Raw genomic sequence first — 25,097 nt, 5'->3', positions numbered from 1 at the left:
AGGTGATGGCCATCCTGCTGGGTCACTGTACCTCCTGCTGGGGCCGAGGGGGACACTGTTTTAGTGGCCCTATGTTGTGTTGCAGAGAGTGGGTAGGGAAGCAGATAGCTCAGGCGTGATGTGGTGGATATTGAAGTGAAGGGTATGGGTAAGGGATTAATGGAAAGGGTAAAAGGAAAAGAAAATGAGAAGAATAAGGATACCGAGGAGAGAGTAAGGGTAGAAGAGAGGTTGGGTGCATACAGGACATGAGAAAAACAATACAAACATTGAGACCATGACGAGGTTGTCTGCTGGAGGACAATGATAAATTTCTAATTTCCTAATGCATAGAGAAAGATCTCCAGTACGCCAGCAAGCAGAAACATATATAAGAAAGAGCGTAGTGTAGCTTGTTGAAAGTATACAGCCACGGAAAGTTTAGATGAACGTATTAAATGGAAAAGCTATTCTGTTCAGGTGCTGGAGTCCCGTGGTGTAGCGCTTAGCGTTCCTGATGTGACGCACTCACCGGTCGTCCAGGGTCGAGCGCATGAGTCTGAATCCTGGTTGTGGCAGTCGGTCCACAGTCAACCCAGTTGTTCAGATGTTGCAAGATGATATTTTCTACACGAGGGTTAAATATGTAACAAAGGATGATGAAATATGGGCTTTCTGGAAGTTACAATGTGTTTTTATTCCTATACATAATTACTTTGTGATAACTGATGTCATTACAATGGTTGTCAAGCTAGGGCGTAAAGATAGCGACAACCTCAATGTGACCGCAATTAGCAGTAGTTTGTTCTATAACATTACTGCTGGAAAATAATGGTTCATGTTACCATTAAGTCTTCTACACTCTAATCCCATACTTTTATATCTGGTTGTTGCATTATTATGTATTATGAAGTTGTCGTGAGTTATGCATGTTGTCAAAAGTTATGATAGATGATACAGGGGCAAGATAATGACATGTGTAAAGGAGTGGGAGGGAGGGTTATGACGTCAGATGGTGATCCCACTAAAGGTTAAAGAGAAATAAAATATTCATGTTAGTTACGCCCATAACGACACAGACGTACGGTGTAAATCATGAAGACTAGAAATAGGTAGATACTCAGAAAAGTATACATGTATCCAAGTATATACTGACAATTAATAAAATCTGTCTATGTTCTGAGTTAAGATTCTTAAGTGAATTTCAAAATAGGTCTACTATTTATTCGAACACTTGATAAGTTCATTCCAGCCTTGTTGACCATTTGAGATATAAACATAAGATTAATCTACCTAGAAAAGATTATGTCATGCGTTATACCAAAGTCCACAAGGTAAAGTTGGCTTTAACGTTTATCTAATAATTACTCCCAACCCTTTCCTCTCACCCTCTATCACCCTCTCCCTCGTCTTTATCACTCTCCCCCTTTCCTTCCCTCGCACATTCTCCTCTCCCTAGTATTATTGCTTACCGCCCCCCCCAGCGGTGTAATAGCGGCAGTGAACACATCAGGCACCCCAGCATGGAAATCTTACTTAACTGGATAGTAACGTCAACAAACAATAATTGCGCCATGTGAATGTATGAGCATATGAATAATTCTCTTAATAACTTATAAAGTAATTAAGGACCAGGGAACATCAAATACATTTTTGTATATGATAATTGACTTTCTGATGAATGTACGAGACATTGCTTCGAGCCCCAGTGATGGCAGACCATCAAACATGAATACTGATGAGTTTATATGTTGTAGATGATTTTGACTCATGACTGATGAGATTATGATCAAATGCCTTAATGACTTGCTGCTTTCTAATTATTCACAATGGATAATTATCAATTACAAGCAATCAGACTCTTATGAATTATGAATTGTTCTTGCCCGTCTCGGAGCAAGTTACTAGAAGGTATAAGAACCACGTCAGTCATTTAATCAAAATAGTTTTACCCACAAGGTACGATTAAATATGGACATAATTGTCATTAAAAATGAAAAGAGGCAGACAGCCAAGATGATGTATATATATATATATATATATATTATATATTCCTTCCACAGGCAACAATCTGGCCACCACCAGCCTCAGAACAACCATATTATTTCTGTCTTATTTGCCACCTTCCATCTCCGGTCCACGGTGAGATCATAGCTTCTATACTTCAGCTTTGTTTAGAGTTTGTACAACAGTTGGTAAGCTGATAACAGAGGTTTATCTTGGTGATAACAGATGGATCGAACGCATTCATTTGTGACACCGATATCTTTGAGATGATCAAAACTTATCTAGAAAATAAGATACGCAAGTATGGCCATTTGGTTTCCTGTACGCAACACCGTGCTCGTGGTGGCGCCCCGCCCTACCCACCTCCGGATACAGCTATAGGATCGTCCTCATAGGTTTTCCTCAACCTCTCGGGATTTATTTCAAGCCTCACGTGACCCACCACTGGCACCCTTCCCCCAGCCTCGGGTGATCCTTCCCAGAATCCTCTTCCTAGCCTCCCGTGACCTTCACCCAGAGATCTTCCCCCAGTCTCTCTCTCTACCCACTCCTAACTTTCTGGGACTAACATGACGGTCTACCCCCACCCCTTACCCTCGAGCCCCCACTTGACCTGACCTTGCTCTCATCCCCGCGCCCAACAGTCCCTCCGGACTTTTACCTCACCTTTCCCCGTCCTAGTGACCCCCCCACCCTTACTGCTGCTCCTCCTCCCCTGGCCGTTATCTCCCCATCATCCTCAAGGAGTCATCACCCTCGACCTTGCCTCTCAACCCCTTCCTTCCTTCAGTCTCCTGTTCGTAGCTCCTCTCACAGTGATCAATTTTCTTTCCCTCATTTTTTCATTTTTTTTCTTATCTCTTCATTTATCTTGGTTTTTCAGCTCTCATAGTTTGTCATTAGCATCCTTGCTTGTCTCTCTCAGTCATGGCTATTCCTGCTTGCTTCACATAGCCTCTCCCTCACTTCTCACGCACCTTCTCACTTGACCTGTGACCTCTTGTCACTTCTCCCGTCATTCTGGCAACCTTGTCTTACTCTATTCTTCGTTTACCATCTTTCATCGCTAGACCTTCTCTACCTCTCCATAACCACACACAACTCACTCTTTATTCCATATTATCCCTCTGCTTCATCCGTCTCTCCCACTCTCACCTGACGGCCTGCTAATCAGCGCCGGGTCTGTAAGGGAGGGAGAGCTGTAGAGGCCCTGCCAAAAGCAGGGGAGAGAAACTGGGGCAGAACATCCCTATCAGATCGCTGCCGGGGAGGGGAAAGAAGGGAGCAGGAAACTCCATCAGATTTCTGCCTGGGAGGGGATGGCTGGGTTGAGCACCCCATCAGATCATTGCCTGGGGAGGGGGAGAAGGGGGAGCACATCCTATCAGCTGACCGCCTAAGAGGATGGTGGGGGGGGAGGGAGAGAGGGATAGATGCAGTTCCGGACGTGAGCACTGGTGGAAATGATGCCCAAACCTATGGTGCACAGCCTCTTTGGTGCGAGCATCCTGCAAATTCCCGAAAATGTCACTCGGAGATCTATTCACCAGACAACAATGTGGAGAGAGTCCAGGGCCTCGTGGGTGAGGCCATCAGAGATGACTGTGCTTAGAACAAAGTGATTGAAAGCGAGGATAGCCCTTCCCAGGATCCTTCTGGCCTCGACAGCTGGTTCCTGCTGGTGAAGAGCCTCTATCGGAAATATTGGTCTTGTCAGATGGAATATGAGACGGGAAGCGAGGGGAAGTTGACGAGGGGGAGTTGATGATGGATGAGCAACGGTGCAGTAATGGTTCTCAGGAACTCCTGGGTCCCTGTGCTGTAAGGGGACCCCTGAGGCTGGACTGTCACCCACCTTTAAAAGAAGCGATATGACGAGAATCTTTTCAAAAGGTATGAATACCTCATCTGAGGGGATGCAGTTATTATATCTAGAAGGGAAACACACACACACACAAGTGTACAACAGTCCTCGTGATACATCAAGAGTATCACACAGGAAGGAGTCATCCACTAGACAAGGGCTACTCGTGTAACCCCGGGGTTTTGCCCTTAACGATCCCTCTGCTATATTTCATACGTTGTCGTCTCTACTAATGGATGCGTGAAGGTTAAGACTGTTCCTACATATAGAGGTTATTCGTACGTGAATTAGAGAGGACTGAAGTATATTCGTACGTGAACTGGAGAGGACCGAAGTACTGTATATTCATTGATAATCTGGGCGGCAGTGTTGCTAGTACATGTCAGGCAGTGTGAAGCTCGCTTAATCCTGATTGTTAGCGCAGGACCTGGATGTCAGCTTTGGTCTGGGTTGTTAAGTTTAGTCGTGGTTGTTAGGTGTAGTTCTGAGTAATCCTCGTTATCATTGTTATCTCTGGTCTTGGCTATCAACCTATTGTTGTCCGGGTTGATTGGTCTGGTCGTGTTTGCTAACACTGGTCCTGGTTGATAGCTCCGGGAATGGATGCTAATCATGGTCGAGGCTGTTAGCCATGGTCCAGGTTGTTAACCTTTGATCGTAGTTGTTAACTCCAGGCCTGGTCGATATGTATGGTCGTGGTTGTTAACCTCTAGCCCTGGTTGTTAGCCCTGATCCTGGCTGTTTATCTGGTCCAAGTTGTTATCCGGTGAACTATCACTGATGGACAAAAATAAACTCACAAAACTACAAATTACAAAGTGCTTGAAAAATAATTCTCTACCTTCAGATTACTTTAGATCTTCAGTATGTGTCGAGGAAAAATATAATTGAATGGAAATAAAAAGATGAAAACACAAATATTGTCCAATTTTCGATGTTATATTTTCAATAAGAATGAGAAAAGCAAAAAGCCTATCAGCCAAGGTCCTCTAAGGAATTACAAGAATACTTGAAAAAAATAACGAAGTGAACTTCGTCTTATTTTTCCCAGGAGGAAAATGCAGCTCGACTCAATTTTTTTCCCAGGCGAGCAAGACATAATGGGAGGAAATTTATGATCGATAAACTGTTATTACTTCGGAAGTCTTGATGGGTGGCGTCCAGGACGCTGCGAGACGTACGAGGGAGAGAGGCTGTGGGGAGAGTGAGGGTAAACCTGTGATAATGTCAAGGAATAGGACGCAGGCAAGGCAATACCAAGAAGCTGACACACAAGAGACTGAAGCTTAGCTTGGGTGAATACAAGACGTAAGATAAGAGCAAGAAAGTAAGATGGACAAAACAAAATATAAGAATAAGAATAGGGAGAGAGAGAGAGAGAGAGAGAGAGAGAGAGAGAGAGAGAGAGAGAGAGAAAGGTACTTACACTGTGGTCTTCTCTTAGTGACGTCAGTACCGGAAATTAGTCTTCCTGGAAGCCTGATACAGCCTAAGGTGATACCAGAAGATCACAAACAAAGGTAAAATCACTGAATAATTTGACCTCGACAGTGACAACTTATATCCACGTCAGAATAATGCGACACACGCAGAGCTTCACATGATGAACACTTTATTCAACGTTTGTTCAGATGTATTATAACTGAGGGGTGATTGTTGTATCGATATAAATGTAAAGAGAAAAACCCCTCAAATGTTTGCTCCTCCAGTGTTTATAATCAGAAATACAGGTTGAAAGACATGTAACACGGAAACACTTCTGTTATGGCAGTTTGACCTCCTTATGGTGGATGTAACTATAGGACACAGAAACGTCAGTGGACCATCATGGTGGAAGAAGATATTCAGGTACACTGACATAACCTCATAATGGTGGCAGAGGGGCAGCTCAACACACCATCATAGAAGTATAGACCCTATTAGCATACCATCATGGTATCATCATCATGGTGAGGGAGAAGCACACAGTACTACCATTGTCATCACTCAGGTGTTCACCTTCCCTTCGGCTTTATAACGACCACCCTAACAGCCGACCAGCCCGAGGTGTGTGGCCTAACACTCGCTGTGTTGGATTCCTCCTGTGCGGCAGGCGAGGTCAGGGTGGAAGTCAAGGGTAAACTTAATATAATTCTGGGTCATTTGTAGAAAACCCTTTATATGTGTGTGTATGCGTGTGTAATTACCTATTTCTACTGTACTGGAAGGGAGTTTTTGGAACTTTGGAACTTTTGTATGACGTCCATAGTTACGACATCCTTTCTCATATGATCCCACTCATCCAACATTCTCCTTTTACAAGAGTACTTCACGTCTTCTCAGGAAGTTTCTCGTTTCTTTCATCTTATGTACTAGAGTTGTTCTGTACTTCCATCTTTCGAAAAACTTCGTCTTCATCAACAATCTGGTTTGAAAACAGATTGTTCTCAGGTCACCCCTCAACTTTTCTTGACATCCTCTGGACCTTCTCTGACAACTCTTTTTACCTTCTTTAGGTGCGGTGACCAAAATTAAGAAGCATATCCTAGATTTGTCCTTATGTAGGATAAGCACCTTACCATATAGCTCTCTATCCGTATACTGGAAGCTAGTTATCAGCAGACAGCTCTCTCAACTATTTTCTTGTTGTGGAACTCTGGCGACCGATTCCTCTTATGTATATGCTCACACACACCCACCAACTCACACACACATGGGCGCACACACACGGGCGCACACACACGAGCGCGCGCGCACACACACACAGAGCCTGGCCCTGGTCAGCGATAACTTTCCTCGGCCAACCAATCTCTGATGTTATCTCCCTCCTGCTATTTCCTGTGTGGCCGCCGGCAAGGTGTGGTGACCGCGTGGGGATGTCACTGGCTGTCGGGCTGTTTGTGGCTGTGGGGTTGATAGCGAGTGCCGGGAGGTGTTAAGACCCGCTGATGGATCCTGACGTTCACTCGAATATATATGATTTTTTTTCCGACTAAATCTATCTAAATAAACCGTAAAACCAAGGTATGATATCATAGTTTACTGTAGCTGTTTATCTGAGATTCCCCGAGGACGAAAAATCATCGAATAGATAAAAGGAAGGCAAGAGTAAATGGATAACTCATTTCAGAAGTAAATCTAAGGAATTCAACCAGCGTCACTTTTTAACAGAGAGTCAACCCAGGCACAAGATAAGAGGAAGTTTACCTCAGACAGAGTAACTTTAAACGTGATAAACGATGGAGATAAGAACCAACCAGCCTTCCCAAAGAAAGAACGTGATGGCTGAGGAGGTCTGTGTCTGGCTCTGCTATATCTGGAGAGAGAGAGAGAGAGAGAGAGAGAGAGAGAGAGAGAACGATGTCAGACTCATAAACAAAGAGCTAAAGTTTCAGGAAACCATATCTCATGTGAATAACGTTCCAGTCTTGGGAACTGCCGAGTAATGGCACAAAAGATCTCAGTAATCTTTGCCATTTTACCTTTTTATCGCCAACAAACGTCGTTTATTGGACGTCATTAACAAAAGCCTGAGAGAAAATATCCACTTCAGCACTTTTTTCACCTCTATGTTGGGCTGTTGTCAGGAGCGGCGAACACCACATGTTATGCACTCGTGTTGGACAACTCAAGTGATATACACAAACGATAATTACTATTCAGTGTGGTACACTGTGTCTCCTGGGGAAGTGGTGGCCCAGTGTCCCTCCTGGGGAAGTGGTGGCCCAGTGTCTCTCTGGGAATATGTGGTAATTCAGGGTCTCTTCTGAGGGAATGTTTGTCCAGTATCTCCTCTGGGAGACTGGAAAGAGATCTTTGTCTCTACATAGCAACAAATACCGTCCACACCTCCCTGGATGGGGATGGTTAGACTGGGAGAAATGAATAGAGACTGGAGAAGGAAGAGCAAAATCCGAGAATTATTAATATGCATCAGATGAAACCTCAGGGTATCTACCGTGAGTGTAATGTAAGGACTGGTGTTGGGTGGTAATATAAGTGTGTATACATACCACTCATACGACAGTCGAGGACGGTCAAGTCAAGAGCGAAATAAACAATTTCATGATCCAAAAATTGACTTATAGACCTCGTGCAAGCAAACGTATAGTAAATAGGAATGCTTTACCTTGCACTGCTAAAATGAAATCTTATATATACATTTTGATTTGCTCATTTCTTGAGCAACTAAGGAACACTTTACTCCACTTTCCTATATGGCTTTCCAAGGTATCCTTATCTCAATACTTAGAAAAATGAATCTCCTGTGCAGGTGTCAGATGGTCCAGTACAACGTTCCCGGAACCAACCAAGTAAAAACAAACTCGAGGATGACACAGACATGCATATCTACCGGACGGTGGGGACCGCCGAGGTGAGAAGGGAAGATAGTAGGGCAGGAGTTTCCTCTGAGACTTCATCAGAGTGAGTTGTGTGGGCAAGGGTCAAGGCGTGGTGAACCCTGAATACGTGTCTCGGGCTACAGTGAATGACGAGTGTATTGTTATAGGTACACGTGACTCGCGAGTGTCTTTACATTATAGTTCACAGTCTAATGATACTCCATCTCCCTCCCTCCGCGTCTTCATATAGAGTCAGAAAATGTTACGAGTTATTGAAGATAAAGCAGTACACACAGGCTACTCTATCAATTCAGAACTTTAGCACAAACCCTTTATATCTAGTCCAAATGGCGTGTATTGCCCCAGGCTTGGCCTCTTTTACCGCAAGGATGGTCTTCAATGCCCCAGGGATGGCGACTATTACTCCAGAGATAGCCTTTCCTATTCCAGAATGGCCTTTCCTATTCCAGGATGGCCTTTACTATTCCAGAATGGTCTTTTATCATTCCAAGGATGGCCTTTATTGTCCCAGGGATGGGCTATGTTACCCCAGGGATGGGCTTATTACCCAAGGGATGGGCTTTATTACGTCGGCCCTCATCTGACTTTCCCATAAGCTGGACTGTAGCTTAATATGCTTGTGGTCGGTTCCTACCAGCACTTGATATGGACTTATCTGTGGCTGTGAGGCACTCCACTCTTACACGAGGCTCTCCGGCACCAGGTGAATAACTGCAATGAGGAGGGATGATCCCCTAGAGTGTATGTACTGTGATTACCGTGAGTGAGGGATTATACTTAACTCCCCCCCCCCCCTCTCTCTCTCTCTCTCTCTCTCTCTCTCTCTCTCGTTTTTTCTGCTACCAATTTACAGCAAAATACGCAGGCCAAATAATGTGGGCCATATATCCTTATTTCTTTTCCCTTGTCTCGCTTTCCACTCTCTTTGAACTCCTTAAGGTCCTGGACGAGAGACAGCAACAGCAGCATTATATGCAGAAGCGACACAGCAACAGTAGATGGAAGGACATCACAGTAGAGATGTCGTAGAAGCAGTTTCAAGTCAAACAGTAGAAGTAGAGAGCTCGGTAGAAGTGAGCAGCAGGAGACTAAGGACGGTAGGGTGAACTGTAAAAGCAGGTACCAGATTAGTGGCAGCAACAGGAAGCATAGCAGAAGTGGCAGCAGCGGGGGACTCAGACAGGTAGAGGGGCAAGTCAGGTGAGACTGGAGGTGAAGAATCAATGTGTATCATGAAGCTATGGATCATGTGGCAGCAATACCACTATGTCATCAACAGTCCTGGCTTGTGATGGTGGGTGTCACGACTGATGTATAATCAAGGCACATAATCAACAGTGGTTTATAGATTCCTATGCAAGTGTCGTAAGTCTCTGTACTAGAATCATTCCCTACACGAGTTTTCATATTAAAGATCTGCATCAAACGTCAACCTTATCATCTTTTATCTAATAACATTTCAAGATCATCAAATCCAATATTCTTAAAATCTAGATTTGCTCCCAGCTACGCTGAATTGATATTTCGTCGTCAAGTATGGATATCTACTTGTAAAGTGTAAGTTTGCTATATTAATGCAAAATAAAACACTTCCAACCTATTTAAGACACGAGACTTTTTCCTCCCTTAAGAGCAAAATGTTTTGTGCTAAAATTATGAATATTTTGCACCTGTGTGAAATTAAAGCGTAAACTTAAATATTTTGGGTTCCGTGTCAGGGCCTCAAGGATAACATTTTCCCTCAAGTGAGAGACTGTGAGGAGGAGAGAGGGTGAAGTATGAGGAGGAGTGAGGGTGGAGGTAGAAGAAAAGTATAGATGAAGTGTGAGAAGGAGTGAGGTTGCACCGGGGAGGGTAAAGCGAGTATGGAGTACGAGGAGTGAGGGTGGAGAGTGAGGTATAATGTCTGAGCAGGGAGGTCAGAAGGCTGTGTTAGAGGGGTTGTGGCACGGTTGGCTACGCTTTAGGAAGACCGAGTCAGTGCTATAACAGTGTTGCTTCTGCTGTGCCATGGAACTGTGATACTTAAGAGTATTTGCATGTATGTATGTACGTCTGTTTTTACCACTTTCTACCCTTATGATCATTCATGTTATCTCTTACCATTTTGTTTTCTCTGTGCATCTTTTTTCACTCATTCATTCCTCTCACCTCTTCCTGGTATGGTTAATGGGGTCCTGCAGGCTTCAGGATACATAACACCTTCTCTTTAACCTTAACATTGGTGAGAAACATCGTCCTATAGTACACACACACACACTTATGAGAGCCAAGCCAGGAGCCTCACAGGTCGGGCATCACGGTGCATAGTGAAGTCTGGCCCGGAGCCTTACAGGAATGTGCTCCACTCAACGCTACATTCTTGGGCCAGCGGCTTTCAGGGCCGGGAGGGGAGAGTAGAAAAAGGGAGGAAGAGGCGCATCGTCGACAAAAGAGAGAAGAGCAGATATGGGTAAGGGAGAGGACTGATCACCACGTGTGTGGGAAGTAAGAGGAAGATTATCATAGAGCTTGGGAGAGGGCACGAGGGGAACACGATATGAGAGAGAGAGACGGGGAAGATTAAGTGTTGAAAAAGCAGATACAGTATTAAAATAGATAAAAGTAATGAAAGAATAAGGAATTGCAGACTAGATATATACTGATAATAGAAAATAGTCTATGGATGAATAATTGGGGAAACTGACGTGAAAAGAACCAAGAATTCCAGGAAAGAAAAAGAAGGTGAACGTAATATAGAAGCAGGACAGAAGGCGAACCTAAAACTTTTATTGAGGAAAAATAAAAAGGGTCAAGAAGTGAGACAAGTGAGGGATTCTTGAGGATTGAGAGGGCAGTGGAGGGTGTGGTTGGAGGTTGCAGATGGAATTTGTTGAAGGCTCTACATGTAGGAGGGAAGACAGCAGGAACATGGAGGGTGTAAGAGAGGGAAGCAGAGAAACCTTACGGAGGGTTATGAAGGGACAATAATGATTGCCATGAATGGAAGATTATGTAATAATACAGGAGAGTGAAGGAAACCTCCTTGTGTCTTTTGAAAGATTACAGATCCCCAGAGAAGAGAAGCACTTCCACGGAAAAGGTAAAGGAGGCAGCTGGAGGGCAGCGAAGGGCCACACACAACAATGAGAAAATGACAACAAATTGAGTTTGTAGTCAGCCGTCAGGACCTAGTTATACTTTTTCTCAGGATAAACTTCGACTGATCGATATTTGTCGGTTTTCTGGACAGAAAAGTGTTATCCAAATTGTATCACGTTATGAGCATAGCTAAGTTTGTTTATTAAGTTAGGCAAATGATAACTATTCATTGAAAAGATCAGTAAAAAAAACTAGAAGATTCTGAACGATCTACTTCTATAGGCGGGGAACCCATGTTCATCCTGGGAAAAATAAGGGCCCGGAGCAGGGTTGTCAATAGAGACACGTGGCCCCAATTAAGTGGCACCACAGGCGCTCTTGTGTGGCCTGGGGGCGCCGCCCCTCTTGTGGCGAGGTGTGGAGGGTAAGTAGGGGGAGGAGCATGCTGAGGGAGAGGGAAAAGAAAAGAAGCCGTGAGAGTAGAGAAGGAATATGAAAGGTTAAGTGAGGTAGGGGAAGAAAACGCGCTGGTGATGGGGATTTTCAGAGGAAGGAGGAATGTGAGGGAGGAGTGGGTGGACCAGAGAACGAGTAGAGGAAAGGGAAGACGGGCGGTCCCGGAACTCAATAGCCACAATAGGCAGCACTGTCCTGGTGTGATGTTTCACTTCAAAGAACACAACACACACATATTATACATTATATATACATATATATATATATACATATATATATATATATATATATATATATATATATATATATATATATATATATATGAATGCACTCATTCATTACCAAATTCATTCCTGTAAATAACGTTGGGTCATACGTCAGTTCTGGAGGCAGGAGAGAGAGCTGGGAACTTGCCCAACATAATCACTCTAACTTTGGACGTGGAAGACCTTAAAGTTTACCTTGAGTCATCAGTATTGGCGCTCCACCAATATTGGTCATTATTAATCAATTGAAGTTTACTACATCATCTTGAGGAAGACTCGGAGGTTACAACCTGTTGTAGAGGAAGGAGAGGATTACGAGTTGACAGAGCCTGTTGTACGTGGGGGAGACAACACCAGCTGTTGATGTTAGTAGGCAATGTTGTCATCTGACATCGCCAATAATTGTTCTCAATGATGGAACGCATGAAAGATGCTCTGACCTTAATGCAGCGCTTCTAAGCACAGATAAAGGCAGATATAGTTTTGAGAGAGAGAGAGAGAGAGAGAGAGAGAGAGAGAGAGAGAGAGAGAGATTGCATAATTTTGTTTCGCACAGTTGATTTTCATTTACCTTTCCCACCCGATTAGCTGATTTTTGTTTACCAATGGAACCATATCAGTTGAATTCCCTCTTTTTTTTCTTATTGGCTAGATTAGCTGATTTTTGTTTATCTTTGCCTCATGATCAGCTGACTTGTGTTTACATTTGCCAGTCGATCAGCTGATTACAAAAGACAGACTGATTCATGACCACCTGACAGGGAAACAAGAAAATCTATAGTGATGACTCTATTGATGAGAGATGGGGTTCAGATGTATAGCCAGCCATCAGACACGAGCTGGTATAGAGATATGCAGCTGATTTAATGTTAGGATATGTAATGGTTTATCAGAATTCATTTGTGTAATGTTTCTTTAAGAAAGTCACGCTAGAGTCTCTCTCTCTCTCTCTCTCTCTCTCTCTCTCTCTCTCTCTCACGACCACCAGCTCTGGTGAAGCCAGCACTACATAACACCAACATAAACATTACTCTCCCAATCAACAGTTTGAGGAGAATATATTATCAAACTTCCTCAGCCAACGTCTCACTCCCGGCTTGATATTGGAGTCAGTCTGTTTATGTTGACGACATGATCCAATACTGAGCAGTTGGCAGGGCGTTGTTATGGCAAACTTGTCGATTGTCGTACCGGTGGAGGCTGACCAAGAGGGAGAGGGGGCGAGGCGAAAGAGAGTGAGAAAGGGAGAGAAAGAGAACGAAGCCCGCCCACACGTTTCCATGGCCACTTACACCTTACCAGCCTCGAAGGTCTCATAATTCATCGGACATCCAGAGGAAGAGTTCTTAAAGCGTTTCCTAAAATAACAGTCCCTCCAATAGCATTACTGAGTTCATTAAACAGCATGACTCACGTCCCTAAAGCCATCGAAAGCTCGACTTTAAGCCTTCAAAATTATATTATATATATATATATATATATATATATATATATATATATATATATATATAGGCAGCAGCATTCGGCTTTCACCCCCTGACCCCACCGACGTCGTCACACACCTGTCCTCCGTCCTCCCCCACTGGTCACGGTGGACGTTACCAACACCGTAACAATGTCCTCCCATAGCCTGAATCCCACTACTACACTCAAGATCCCCAGCTGTCACAGTTGCCGCCGGTAACAAGGCTTGTTGGTTGGTAACTGGGTCCTGCACAGCTCTGGTGGGCCGCCCTGGTGTGTACTGTTGTTTGAGGGTGGTCCTAGGGGTGGCCAGTTCATGGGGTGGGCCTCTGGGTAATCCAACTGTTATATTTCTCAGTAATTATTTCAAACTCTTGTTTACGATCCCGTGAGTTACGATCGCGAGCGTTACAATCCCAAGTGTTACGACCCAGAGCATCCCATTGTCGCAGACTTTTATGGTTTTTGTTGTAACGTTACGGGGTGGGCGTGACAGTGGTGGGAGAGGGTTATGCCAGTGGAGGGAGAAATTTATGCCAGTGGTAGAAGTTTGTGCCAGTGGAGGAGGAGAGTTGTGAAAGTTCTTCCTCCTAACTCTCATTATTTACTCTACATATCCACTTTACATCTACGCTCAGCCTCACACTGCTCTCACTCTAGTCTCGCTGTGTTCACAATGATTTTCCTTCTAATGAAATATACAGGCATGAGACTGTAGATGTGGATAGCAGTTAGATTAGAAAGCTGGATTATAGTAGAGAAAGTGCACGAGATAGAACCTTCCGAATGTAAAACTCCCTCCCCGTACTGTACAGATAGGAAATTACAAAGGTCTTCTCATCCGCTATGTCAATCCGTTTCATTACCTCTTAACACCTGTCTCTTCTGTAGGAGTTAGTCAATAATGGGCAGGGGAGGGGACGAGGAGGGGGAGGAGAGGCATTGGACTAGGGGGAGGGACGAGGGGACATTCACTTTCCCCTCACCTTGACTACTTTCGGTAATTTGGAAAATCATTTGAACGGCTCAAACAGAGTAACCAAAAACCTTTTGTATAGAAACTACAGCTGGAGTGAGAGGAGTGGCGAGGGGAGAAATATGTGATGAGAGAGAAGCGGTGAAGAGATGATTCTGAGAAGAGGGAGAGGTGGTGGTGAGGGAAGGGGGAGATGGTTCTGTAGGGAAGGGAGACAAGCAAGACATCGAGGATGGGGGAGTGGGAAGACTTGGAGACAGAGTCAACAACTGAGGGTAAAAGGCGAAAGGAAAATGGAGAGATAGGCGAGAGGGGGGGGAAACGGGGAGTTAACGCGAGAGTGTAAGGGGACAGAGATACAGGGAAATAAGTGAAAGTGACAAGAGTCAGTTAGACGGGGAGATATATGTAAAAGGAGTTGATGTAGGGAGACGTTGAGATAAGATGCCAGTATAAGGGGAGAGAGAACCATCAGACCATTGAATAAACAAACCTATCAAGAATATATAACGGGAAAGAAAGACATTGGTCACTGAGGGATGAGGACGAGAGTTAGTGATGAGTGAGAACAACACTAATATACACTGCATGACTTGGGATAACCGAGTATATGAAGATACAAGAAAACGACGATAAAAATAATGATAACGTATGATACAGTATAGAAAATAATAATTGTGCATGCTGTGTAGCAAAAAGAATTCTGCACCGTGAATGTATGACCCCCAATGTGACCCCTGTGGATGACACACACGTGATGACCCCCGTAGACTGCATGTCAATTACTGGAGCGACTGATTGGATTACCTGTCAAAACGTCAAGTAAAAATTTGATATGTCGCTTTGAGTCCGTTTGTGATGTGAAGAATACTGTTGTACTGGTATGTGGCTCTTCATACTTCGTGTTACTTTATTTGCTACAGTTTGAGTATGTGTATATATATATATATATATATATATATATATATTATATATATATATATATATATATGCTACCACGAAGAACATCTCATGACAGTCTTATTCGTATCGTATTTCAATAGTAAGAGTGGGAACATTCCATACACACCAGTCGCCATCTGTTGACCATAAGAGGCACTACCACCACTAGTGGTGCTGCTTCGAGGTGACCACTTGAGCCACTTACCCAAGTTGGTCTGGGTCATCAAACGCAACAACGCTCCAAGATAAGATTATCGTTACAACATGAATATACATACATGCATGCTAACGTAATAGACTGATGTGGGAAATGATTTTATTTCCAGTGATGTTAGAAAATCACGACACAGTTACGCGTTAGACAGAACAAATAACCATCCACTTTCATGTTATACAGAACAAATCCACTGTAACATTACCTAATACAGAATTTAGCTCACGGAATAAAATTCTGGTGTCACATACAGAACGTTGGAACATATAGATGAGAGAGAGAGAGAGCTTGTGTTAGTTCATGTAGGTGGTTATGGTAAGGCTGGAGTGGCTGACTGTACAGGAATGACAGTCAAAACGGGTTGACGGAATGGCAAGGCAACTGTAAGTTGGTGACAGTCAGCGAGGTGGTGTGACTGGAGAGTAAGACTGAGACATTTGGACATATTCAGATACAGTTACTTATATGTGATTATCATCTGAGACTCCCATAAGATGGATGGGATCTCCAACTACATCAGGTAACGTATGGAAATCGAGAGTAGACTGTCTGTTTGACCCGACTTGTACAGACTAACGTCTGAAGCTGTCTGTTGTTTAATGTGGGAGAAGGTCCCGGGAGTCTGCTGGACTATCTGTGGTCCAGTACAGAATGTTAATTCTGTATTGTAAAGGAGCTAAACCTATCAGTCGTTTACACCTGTTGATGCTATCTTGTGACATACTCGGTTCAGTACACTCGTCATGCCCGTACGTTATTTGAGAGAGAGAGAGAGAGAGAGAGAGAGAGAGAGAGAGAGAGATCTGCCTGGTGCACATGTCACATCAAAAGCAGAAACTTGCTATAAACTGTATAGTTATGAGGCAGACAGTTGGATCATACACTTCAAAAGGGATAAATACCATTACCTCAGTCCTTGTAATGAATGTGTTGTTGTGAAGGAAATAAAGACAATATCAGGTTCCGTTACACTGTAACAGAGGCAACAGACACTTAACTTCTGTTGATACGTCATATTACAGGAGAAACAGCGGCAGCTGGACCAGCCTGACCCACCAGCTACCTACATTATCTGCGCCTGACGGTGAATAACGGGATCTGCTACACCCCAGCACCTACACAACAGGGTAAACGGGCTCTGTTATACCCTAACAGAGGCTAAACGGAGACATTACTCGGACTAAGATAATGGTAAACGTCGCCATGTTTGTTGTGACTAATGGTCTAGCTGTCATCCCGGCCTGTGACACGCGATTATGATCACTGTGATGGATGGAAATAAGGGTTATTGTTGCCGCGCCCCGTTGGTCCCAAGCCTTGCCAGTGTTGCCAGATAAAGGTCATGGAAATTCTGTGTCCATCACGAGTTTCACTTAGTCAATCCTGATCCACTTTTACTGATCCACCTGACGTACACACACACACACACACACACACACACACACACACACACACACACACACACATCACTTCCAAGCTAGAGGGACACATCAGGAGAACGACGATTTGCACCAAATTAGAACTTCAGCTTAAGGAGATCCAAGCCAACTAATTCCCGCGTCCTAATTACCTACTTGAAGGACGAGGGAGAAAGAGAGAAGGCAAGGGGAGGGCAGAGAGGGAAGTTGATGGTGAGAGGGAAGAGGTGTTTTGAGGGAGGCGGAAGGGTAGATGGAATAGACTGATGGAGAGTAGAAGTGAGGATGTAAAGGAGGTGGTGGAAAGTGAGAGGATGATGGGGGGGGGGGGTAATGGGAAACAGAGGGGAGGGGCGGCAAATGGGGTAAGAAAAGCAGGAGAGGAAAAGAGGAAGTAATGATGGGATAATGTAGGAGAGAGAGAGAGAGAGAGAGAGAGAGAGAGAGAGAGAGAGACTCCATAATGTCTCTCACACAGAATCTTAAGTGAAAGATAAACCATTAACCTTTGTCTGGCCCGGGGGGGGGGGGATACATCTTTGTAAACAGTGGCACCCCACCATCCAGTGTCGATAACATACAGACCTTGTATATTCTTTTCTTTGGTTAGATGAAAGGCGTGACTTAGCCCTGACCTCTCCTTTTGTACAGAGGAATAGTGCACACACACACACATATTTATATATATATATATATATATATATATATATATATATATATATATATATATATATACATACGACGAATGGCATTCACAATAGTCACTCCCTCAATAATATGATAAACGTATACGAGGCACCGTGAAGGGAGATTGTATCAAGCAAGATATGATTTACTTGTTATAATTAGGTCAAGAAGATGTGGGATACATTAATTAGTTTTTAATTACCTTGTCCATATTTCGAAGTGGATCGATGCTTACGGAGTTTTCCTAAGGTCTCTGAAACCTGGAGTCACATATAATTAAGTTTTGTTATGTTTCACATATGCTGATGTGGTATTTATATATCTCTCTACGCTAAATTATTCAAATTTTTTATCTATATGGTGCCAACTCTTGACACATTTCTAGAAATTCTTCAGCTTTAGTGCATTCTTTTTCTCTCTCACCGCCAACTATTCCTCCTGCTTGCAAGTGTTTACAACACAGGAATCGTTATTCCCAAGTCTATCAATTCTACTTACTTCCCTTCCACACTGGTCCACATCACACCTCATTCGCATGATCCCTGTCATGAAACTGGAGCTTTAAATGTCAGAGGTATAGCGAGATAGTTACTAGTTGTGTCGAGCCAACACTGCTGCTGTGTTTAGATATCTCCTAACATTTGTTTTCATTTACTCAACACAATAGAAAGTGTTTGGGTCATAAGTCTGACCTCTCCCGTGCCTGGGTCACAAGCTGATCCACACAGGAGTATCTGGGCCTTACGCCTGACCTCTCCCGTGTCTGGGTCACAGTCTGGTCCAATCATAAGTGTCTGGGTCATAACTATCCCTTTCTCCTAGTTCTTTAATAAGGTCACACAGGGACCATCATACCATTACTTGTGACCCAAGTCTTTCCCCTTACAGAGTCTGCCGCCATCTTATTCTGTCTGATGATCAACAAAGACAAGGAGTTAGAAACCCAGTGACTGAAGACGTGTGTATTACTATAAATCTTATAGCCCAGTAATTATGACGCGTCAGAAGAATTCTTATGAAAGAAAAAAGGAGAAATATTGATTTGTTGACATCCCTCTGTTGACTTATGGCCCTCATTAAGACCCACCTCCCTCCGCCAGTCATCTATCATCACACATTTCCATCTATTTCCCCTCCTTCTTGGTTTCCCTCCCTCCTGATCCTATGCCAACACCAGACATTAATATTATTTCTAACGTTCTTTATGCTTATTCGTTTTCTGCTTTTGTTAATCTTTTAATTCATTATTCTCTCATTTATCTTTCTTTTCCCCCACCATCCTGTCTCCCACGATACACATTAAGAAGGTAGGATCTTATTATCTACTTCCAGCAATCTCATCGGTCTCGACAGACCCTATTTTCATCAACCTCTCTCTGATGCTTACCCATCCTATCAGTCAACTCTCCCAGTTATCTTTTCATTGCTTTTTTATCCATCTTGGTCTTAGCCCTTTTTCACTCTCTTCTATTGTCCATCTAACATTTACTACATTCTTCCGTGGTCCATTTTGATATTCCTATTCATTTATCGTTTGCTTCTTCTGTATTGTGAACTCATCTCATCTGATGTCCCCGAGACTCTCCGTATTTTCATATTTTTGCGATATTTCACTAAACGTTAATTTCCATCTATACCCATTATCTCCCCTTGTGTAGCTGTCCCTCCTCCCTCCTCCGTTTCGCTTTCGAGGATCATCAAGGTAAAGTTGTGTGGTGCTCAGGATATCAGGATCCTACACGCTATCACACACACCTACTCCAGCCTATACCAGTCCTGAGGCTCTCTACACCACTCTAGTCCCACACATGTCTTTACACCACACCTCAGTATCAGATCTACGGACATCTACCACACGAGTCTTACACACCACTCTGGGTCCCACACCAGACTCTTGGAACTGTTACACCAGTTTCTGAGGACTTCTGTGGCAGTCTGTACCCACACTCCGGTTAAGGGATCCTAAATCAGCCTAAATACTCCCAAGTACCAGTTTGTATTGCCCTCGCTATCACTTGGGTCTAGTGCAACACTCTGGGTCCTAACACGAGCTCCCAGGGACTCGTGTCCCAACTCAGCTTTACAAGTCTCATTCAGGATCACAACTCACTCCTCACTTAGTCATTTACATCTCTTTATGCTCAGATAGTTTCGAGATCAGATTTGAATATCCTTATTTCACTCTTTTTCTCTTCTACATCACTTTGTCTGAAGGACATATTCGTGTACCTGCAAATTCATGGATACAGTCGAGAAAACGTGTCACTTTACTCCCGACTCTTAAGTTCATTCCTATTTCCTTACACTGTATAGAAACAGATTCTAGAGACTCAGCCTCGCAGAAACTTTTCACATGGATGTCATTCTTCGTGTCACATTCTCTATCCTTTTACAACGATCATTACTGCTGGGCATGCCACTCACTCTCAAACAATTTTTTTCTTTCCGATTTGTCTTTATAGAAATCCCCATTCGTAAGGACCTTCCGCTCTGGTATCCTTCCATCCTACGCCCTCGTAGTACACACCCCGCCCATTCCACCATCTTACACAACAGCTGTACCAGCACGGGATGATACACAACAGCTGTACCACCACGGGATGATACACACAAGCCTCACGGTCATCTAAAACAATGTCGAACTCTGGCAACTTTAGCCTGGGGTTTGATCCCATGTCAGGCCTGACTCACTCCTGCTGCTGCTGCTGATCATGACCTCACTACGCGCGCGCGCAAGCACACACACACACACACAAGAGAAACAAGACAATCACAGAAGTAGTAAAGAATCAAGATATACAAGCTAGTGTATACTGTCACACGCGAGTAACTGGGCACATCTATTAAAAACAGCCATCTTATTTCACTGACAAGCAACTATATAATCGCCAATCATTCTGACAATCCTTTGTAATTACTCTTCCTAAAGTTCTATCCACTGCTATAGGTACAGAACAAGAGCTATCCGGCACTTAGGTATAGACCTATCAAGTATTCTAACTCAGAACAAGAGTTATCCAGTGCCACCGAAGAGGACTATAAAGGTGTGATGCAGCCAGGGAAGTAGGAGGAAAGCATCCTACCCAGGAGTCGAAGAGAATATCCAACGTGTTCTCCACGATCAGAAAGAGAGAGGGGGGTGGGGGGGGTGCGGGGGAGGTAGCCATAAAGGGAGAGCAGTGACAGAGGGAGGGCAGTCTGGGAGATGCCAGGGGTCAGGTCAACCCTCCTCCCTCTACCGGTGACCACCACACTAAAACCCTACAGCATTACCTCCTCCTGAACCACCAGCGACAGGTGTCCCTTCCTGTGTCTTCCCGCTCATTCCCTGTGGTTCCCTCCCTTCCCTTCCTCATCCCCCCTCCCTCTTCTGAACCCCTTCCCTTCTCTTCCTCCACTAGACTCCTTCCTCAAGTCTCCCTCCCCGAAGAGACACCCAACACCAGGCAACTTCCTCCAGGTGAGGTGATGGGACGGCTGAGTGACGTGCCTCTCACCTGAACCCAGAGTGAGTGTTGTGCTCTCTCTCTCTCTCTCTCTCTCTCTCTCTCTCTCTCTCTCTCTCTCTCTCTCTCTCTCTCTCTCCCTCTCCCTCCCTCTCTCTCTCTCTTTCTCTCCATCCCTCCCTCTCTCTACACCACCACTCACCTGCATAGTTATCTCATGTAAGAAAGACCAGACAAGAGTGCCAAGGTGTGAGGAAGTGAGGGGTGAGAGAGTTGTAAGAGAAAGATGGGAGAGTGAGAAAGTAAATAGTGTGGGAAAGTGAGAGCTGAGAAAGAGCAGGGGAGAGAGGTGGACACGCTATTATGGTATTGCCCAGGCGTGTTCACAACAGTGTATTTACTGTCGTGTGGTGTGTGCAAGGACTGTGGAGAGAGGGAGAGATGAGGAGGAAGACGGGAGCTGAGTGGAGAAAAATAATGAGAAAGAATGGGATTGAGAAATGGAACAGGAAGGAACGGCAGAGTAGGAGAGGTGTCGACGGGGAGAGCAGGGGGTTGCAACTATCCAAGAGTATCTAAGGAGAGATGTTCCTAAACGGTAGAACCAACGCGTAGCGCTCACCACACACACACAGAGAGAGAGAGAGAGAGAGAGAGAGAGAGAGAGAGAGAGAGAGAGAAAGGTAAACAATAGCCAAAATATGCCTACAGGTCCCAAGAACATACAGTGTTGTCAGTGGCAGCAAGGGAAGGCTACATCTACACTGCTATCAAAGACAGGAGGGAGAGGTGGCAGTTATAGTGCTGTCAGATACAGTAAAGTGCAGGCAGCAGCTATGTATGGAGTTGTGTTGGTCAGAAGCAGTTAGGAGACACGACAGCTATAATGTCATTGGTAATAAGGAGAGGCAGCAGCTGTACTGCTGTCCATCATTATGGACTGACAACAGCTATACACTTGAGCCACAAGGAAGGTAAACAAACCGCTGTATTTTACTCACAATAAGCGGTCCCCGTGGCGCAGTGGAAAGCGCGATGGACTTCTAATCCATAGGTCCCGGGTTCGACCCCCGGCGGGGATGTCCAGTTTTATCCCTGACAGAGAGAGTTGAGGACTTGATCATGTACATTACTGCGTGTTGTGCACTGATGCTCTCGGGGAGGAAGAAGGGACTCGGGTGTGGCCGCCGAGGCCACAACCACGCGAGTGTGCGTAGGTACGTAGTTGAATTCTAAAGTATATATATACAAATACATTTGTTTATATATATATATATATATATATATATATATATATATATATATATATATATATATGCCTCTCCTGGGTAAACTCACCTTTTATACTCCTCTTTCAGTTTACTAAGAGCTGATCAATCACAACATGTCTCTCCCTTCCTTTAATATCCGTTGTCTTCCCACAGCATTTACTCTTCCTCCGCTCTCCCTAACCTTCATTCTGTCCCTACTGTTGTCCACACTTGCCTATCCCATAACCACACTTCTCTCTCCCCTTCCACAAATCCTCTCACTGCTCCTACTCTTTATTCTTCTCTTCCCTCCCCTTTACCTCTCCCTTTCCTTACATCTCCCTATATTACCTATATCTTGCCTTTTATTATCTTATATCCCTTTCCTCCTTCATTGCACCTCTTATCCTCTCATTTCTTTACTTTCGCATTTAGAGCATCCCATATACCTCACTCATCCCTTTCTATACCTCTCCCTTCACCTACTCTCACCTCTCCTCTACCCAACCAGACTTGGGTCGCGGGAAACAGAATATTAGGGTAAGAACAGCAGCAAGATCATATAACCCACAGCCTGCCACCTACACTGACTCCCGCAATATCCATATCTGTATCTATCTATACACACACATATATATATATATATATATATATATATATATATATATATATATATATATATATATATATATATATATATATATATATATATTTACACACACAAGGGAGAGTGAGAATTCAGTGGTTGAGGAAGTGTTGAAGTGAGAGTCAACACGAGATATTGCACTCTCTACTCTCCTCACCGCTCTCACTCCACACACTTCACAGTAATATCAGTGTGGACTCCTGCCCTCACTGCCTTCAACAGCCCTCAACATCCAGGCCCCGTAGCCCTCTGCGGCCCTCACCACCCAGTATTCCCCTCGGAGAGAGGGGGATGTCACTTGCGATCTCCGAGCTAGGTCGATCCTCGGGATTGGTGGGGGTCTATCCACCTTTTGTCTACTTGTGACCTTCCTAGCCAGAAAATGTCGATGTTCGATACTGTGTTAAGAACTGGAAACATGTATCGCTCCTCGCGAGTCATGGTTTAATTACCATGTATAACAATACAAATATTGTATAAGAAATCAGATTTATGTTATTATCCTAGATTTTACTTGGATTCCTCTAAAGGGATCCGGTGCAAAGTTTCTAATAAACACGAAGAGATCTATGTACTATATTTTGGTTTCCTGTCGACATAATGTGTGATGGAAATACATAGTACTTCCTCTGTCGCTCACAGGTAGGTCAGGACAGAGTTGGCTCTGCTTTGTCAATTCTGATTCTACCAGCAAGACGCCTGACTGCTGATACCAGTAACTCACTTTTACATACAGGTGACATACGGTTCAAAATGACTGTCTTACGAATCAGACTTTTTTCTAATGAGGAGGTTTCCTCGAGGCTTCAGTACTAGAAACTCAAGCTACTTTGTTCCTAACTGACGGAGGAACAACTCGTCAGCCATCGTTTTCTTTAGTATATCGACCAATGGTAGCCTTCTGTCGAAAGCTCCTAAATGGCTGCAGAAGCGAGGACAAAGCAGAAGTGGTACGTCACCGTCGACCATCCTTAGTGTAAATATAAAACAAAATCTGTAGAGGAATACGGTCGATCTTCTTGGATTTGTTGAGCCTGACATTACTTTGGTAAACATGTATCATAGTCTTCCATCACAACAGGTGGAAGGAGGAGAGTACAGAAGGTAGGTGAAAGAAGTTCGAGTTTCGTCAGGGTCGAAAAATGTCTGCTAATCCAGCCAAGCTTGGGTCATTGTCAACAATCCCACAGTTCCTTCCCAGACTATATCCAGCAGTATCATCAGCGACCACAGGTGTTGAGGCACCTGTACACCTGCAGCCTCTGGGGCGCAAGAGAGGATAAGGTTCAACTACCAGCTCAGGCGGGCGAGACGCCTTACTTGTGGGACGGGATGACCTCACTGCTAGGCATCGACCCGTGGGTCCTAACAGACGGCGCTGTGACGGCTCGTGTGAGGCGTCGCCAAAGAGCAAGACGGACCAGCCGAGGGAAGCTGGAGGAACGGGATTTATAAGCAACAGCGCCAGTAAAGAGAACCTGATGGCCGGATTTGCCGTCGGACTTTGAATATTTTGTGAGGCTCCAGTGGGAAGCCATGGCCAAACGGACATGATGAGGAGGACTTTGTCGCAGGATTGGCGTGGATTGTGTCGGATCCTGCAGCTTGATCTGAGAAGGACGGACTGATTGAGGGTAAAAGTCGCCAGCCAAATGAGATCTATTGGGGAAGAGTAGATCTCAACGAAGGAAAGGAAGAAACGGCTTTACATTTATTTTCCAATAAACGTTCATTTTCTTCCTGCTAGGAAGAATGGTTTACATACATTTAAAGAAATAGATAAAGAATAAAACGAGGAGGTATCCGTGAAGGTTAGATTCGTACCCGACTTTCCATTACTAGATCGACGAGACATCAGTAACTCTCATGCCAGTACAGAGGAGGGTTCTAGTGGCCAGTACCGAGATACAGACTTCCCTCCACATGTTTAAGGCCACCAACACATGATTTTCCCTACCAACACCTCTCTTATACATACACACTCACTATATCTTATCTGACTGTGAGCCTCCTTTCTTTCCTTCTTCCTCTCACCTTGCTCACCTCAACATTATCTCA

At 44.2% G+C, this 25,097-nt stretch overlaps 1 non-coding gene across 1 annotated transcript; it reads left to right on the top strand.

Annotated features, from left to right (window-relative positions):
- The first annotated feature begins 22,152 nt into the window (after positions 1-22,152).
- Positions 22,153-22,225, top strand: TRNAR-UCU (transfer RNA arginine (anticodon UCU)). Its single transcript has one exon. It is a non-coding gene; the product is annotated as a tRNA-Arg (tRNA).
- Positions 22,226-25,097: the final 2,872 nt, after the last annotated feature.

This window comes from Panulirus ornatus, chromosome 56, assembly GCF_036320965.1.
Source record: "Panulirus ornatus isolate Po-2019 chromosome 56, ASM3632096v1, whole genome shotgun sequence".
In the NCBI taxonomy this organism is placed as follows: Eukaryota; Metazoa; Arthropoda; class Malacostraca; order Decapoda; family Palinuridae; genus Panulirus; species Panulirus ornatus.
This window is presented reverse-complemented; position numbering and strand designations above follow the sequence as displayed.